Raw genomic sequence first — 4,379 nt, forward strand, 5'->3', positions numbered from 1 at the left:
GCTTGCCTTTTTATTGCTTCCTCACATTGTAAGTGATAGGCTAACATAAATGTCACAGAGTGAAAGAATGAGTGTGGGAGTAACTCACAACTGGCAATCTACTGAAGCTAAGCAGGTGTGAGCCTGGTCAGTACCTGGATGGGAGACCTCCTGGGGATAAAAGCAGGTTGGTGCTGGAAGAGGTGTTAGTAGGACCAGCAGGGGGCACTCACCCTGCGGTCCATGTGGGTCCTAATGCCCCAGTATAGTGATGGGGACACTATACTGTAAACAGGCACTGTCCTTCAGATGAGACATAAAACCAAAGTCCTGACTCTATGTGGTCATTAAAAGTCTCAGGCTGTTTTTTCAAAAAGAGTAGGGGTGTAACCCTGGTGTCCTGGCCAAATTTCCCATTGGCCCTTATCAATCATGGCCTCCATATAATCCCCATCTATGAATTGGCTTCATTACTCTGTTCTCCTCCCCACTGATGTGGCTGATATGTGCTGAGCGTTCCGGTGCACTATGGCTGCCGTCTCATCATCCAGGTGGATGCTGCACATTGGTGGTGGTGGAGGGGAGTCCCCATTACCTGTAGAGAGCTTTGACTGGAGTGTCCAGAAAAGCGCTATATAAGTGTAAGCTATTATTATTATTATTATTACCTGGTGTCAAGCTTCAAAAAGGCCCAATCTGAGAACTCAGAGAACTTTGAGATGGAAAAGTGCAGACAGAGACATCGATTATAGATTTGGACTCGAACACCAGAAACTATATGGAGAGAAGCTGAGAAAGACTCCATGTTGAACTTGGAAACATTGAGGTGGGTGGGGATCATTAGCAACATATTGATAGTATACTTACAGTACGATACTATAAACCTGTAACAATTCCTTCACAGGGAGTAGGCCACAACACTGTTCAGAGCCATTGCCAGAGAACAATGGGTGTGGCAATGGGATATTGCGTTTAGTAACTGGGATCAATGGGGTACTTGCGCTGGTCTAGAATGTGTCTCCCTTGGAGCTAGTTTTGTGACATGTGCTCTGGGTGTTCGGGAGACAGTGCTACTGTAAATGTGGCAATTACTAGAAAATATAAGAGTGCAAGGACTCATCTTCCCTTGCCACAGGATCCTTTATCTCCCAGAGCCACCAGTATACCCACAGACCAGGAATTAAACATATAGTAGTGTCTATTTCTGGTTTCTAGGTGTACTGGGAGTTCTGGGAGAAAAAATAACCTGTGGCAAAGGAGAAAGGGTCCTAGCATGCTTTATAATGTTAATGTGGTGTAGTTGGCTAAAAATACAGAAGTTTCTGCATTTAGGGGTCAGCAATTTGTGACATAAACAGCATTAGACAAAGACTTTCTCATAAGTAGCCTCCTATTTGTTTTTTTTTCCCATTTTGTATTTATACTACTGCATATGTCTTTTTTTACCTGCATGCAAAACCCAGCACTTGTCTACATTAAATATCATCTGCCATATTTTCGCCCAGTCTTGATTTTTATCTATTTTCTGATTTCTTGTGCTTCTGTGTACTACTGTTTTTTCCATGTTAGTACTATTTGATTAAAAAATGTGTCCTTCTGCTGTCTGAGGCATTTTTTTACTTCTTCCTTAGTGAACACCTGTGTGAAACATTTATTTAGTATATCAGCCATTCTGCTTTGTCTACAATTATATAGTCTTGGATATATAAATTGTACTTTCAGCATTTACTGTTCTTTTGTTGTTATTCTACTGAAAGACTTTAATAATTTAATCTCTGTCTTATCTTTTTTTAATATAATTTTACCTGAGCTTGCAATTCATTTTACACTTTACTTTAACTGAATTTTTGTTCTTTAATAATGTAGTACTGTATGTGCTTCATTTTCCATAATATTTTTTCCTAAATGATTTAATAAACTATTTAGTATATATCTTGTGCTTAAAATACATATATTGTGACATGGGGTCCTATGTTCACCTGTGATTTGTTTCTGATAGTTCCTGATATTCCGTCTTCTGAACAGGTATTCCAATTGATCTGAGTCAAACTTGCACTTCATAAAATAGGCTGGGCAAACGATTTTTAAAATTTTTTAAAAATAAATAAAAAATGAGATATAATGATGTGTTCCTGCTTAACTTAGACATTGCATGACTTTAAAACATATAAAAACAGGTTTCGAGAGTTAAAAACCACTTTTTATGCGCGAAAAATGGGTGATTTTTCTTCCTCGTGATCAGCTCAGAATCTTTGTGTACGCTGTAAGGTTTTTACTTCTTAATTAAACGTTTAAAATACACGAATTTCATAAAAACAACACACGTTTCGAAGAGAAAAAATCAAATTCTTTTCTCTTCCTGTTGTGTGAAACTCATCAGCAGGTCTTTTTTTCCCCAATCAGAGGCTCTGAAAATAGCGTACCGCCCACTGTGCTCCATCAGAGAGGGGCGCGGCACCGAGAGAGGAAGGGGGCGCGGAGCGCAGCAGTACAGAACGAACGTTCTACTGCCTGGAGCGCTTATGGCAGCGATCGCGTCTGCATTTATAACTTAGTTTTTAAAATTAATCAAGCAATATGAAGCATCTCTTTTTACTTTTAAGTCACTTAATTATCATTAAGCACAGCTTGATACCATCCTTAGACAAAGCAGAAACTTCTTGTTCTGTCTAATGACATTACAAGTGGAAAGATTACAGATTTTAATCATCTTTAATTTTGTTACGTTATACATTTTAGAAACGTTTCATCCATACAAACACCACAAAACTATTCTCGATTGTATTTCTGAATGGTATGTTACACTTAGTTCACTGTTTTAAATACATCTAATTAAGAAAGTTAGGTGTTAGCATAAACTATTGGCAATCAATATTAAATTTAGCACTTTAATAATTTCTTGCACTTTCCCCCGCATCTTGTAAAAATATATTTTCATTGTTCAAATATACATTAAATCTGACTATCATATAAGTTAAATACAAAACTAAAGAAAAAATAGGGTTAAATATAATTCAAAATATTTTGCTAACAATGTTTACTGTTGTAGTGGTTTGATGGGTTTACTGAGACAATTATTAATTGTCGCAGTAATCACGAGGTTGTTCGTTGGGGCTTTTAGAAAATCAATCGTCAGAACAACTAACAACGCACACACACGGGTTCAATACACGGGATACATTTATTAATATAACTGTGCACCAAACATATACTAGTCTGCCTGGATACGAGCGGCAGACTTTACGGTGAGGGTTATCAATATACAGGTATATAATCTCGAAGAGATGCAAACACAAAGAGATACACAACAGAGAATATATGTCAATATATATCGTTCGGTTACCAAATCACTAATCAGTGTTATTACCCACTGTTACTCTAAACTCGGAAGTAAATACATTACTCATGAATTAAATTGATAACAACTTGTGTTGAGGTACAATTGAATTCTCGAGACGCAATGTAGAACATGGGGTTTACTTATCCACTGTGTTGAGATTTGGAATTCCCGGCACGAACACCAAACCAGCTGACAGGCTCTGTTGCAGCCTCTGTTGCAGCGGTTGTCCAATGGGCGTTGTGACGGCGTCCTCTGGCTACAGGCCAACCAGTCGAGGTGCAGCTCGGAGTAGGACGGGCGGAGGAATCTAACTGCGGCGCGCAGGGCAGTCGTTGTTCCGAGGGGATCTACCAGCAGTCCGGCTGGCTAGTAGAAAGTCTCTATGCACAGAGTGTGACCGCGAGTCCTCACAAGTCACTCTTTTGCCTGGGAAGAAACTGGTTCGTTCCCGGTCCAGCGCTGCTTCTGAATAAGCTATTCAGGTTGTCGACGAGGGTCCAACTGTAGGCTGCCGTTGATCAAGCGGAGCATTCACATTGGTAGAATTCTGAGTACGTACGGGTTCCTCGGCCTCGCGCTTAGAACAAAGTCCAAGTCCTTTTGCAGACAACAGCAGTTGTCACGTGATTGTCTCTGAGGATGCGCGAAAATGGCCAAGGAGAGCCCAGAACTGAGCTTGCGCTCCCTTTTTGATCAAGACCCAGATGTGTGCTGATTGGTTGAGAGTTTGGCGGGCATTGGAGACCCACGTGGTATTACCACGCCCTGCCAGTCCCTGATTGGTTGGTCAAGGTGAGATATAAGTCACTTACTCTTGACACTTAGGAATGCAGTCCAGATGTCCATTCGGCACTCCCTAGACTGATAGGCGCCAATGGATGAACATTGATCATGATAGCCAGGCTCAGCTAATTGCATCCCCGTCTGGGAGCTTGTTTCTTATCACAAGAAAACACTCTTAAATCAGCTTGCATGAATTCTTTCTCTGTGGCTGCACCACAGAGATGGAGCATACCAACGCTTAATTCTGTCTTATTAACAAGCATTGCCGCTACATATC

This window comes from Lepisosteus oculatus, chromosome 15 (genome assembly GCF_040954835.1).
Source record: "Lepisosteus oculatus isolate fLepOcu1 chromosome 15, fLepOcu1.hap2, whole genome shotgun sequence".
NCBI lineage: Eukaryota > Metazoa > Chordata > Actinopteri > Semionotiformes > Lepisosteidae > Lepisosteus > Lepisosteus oculatus.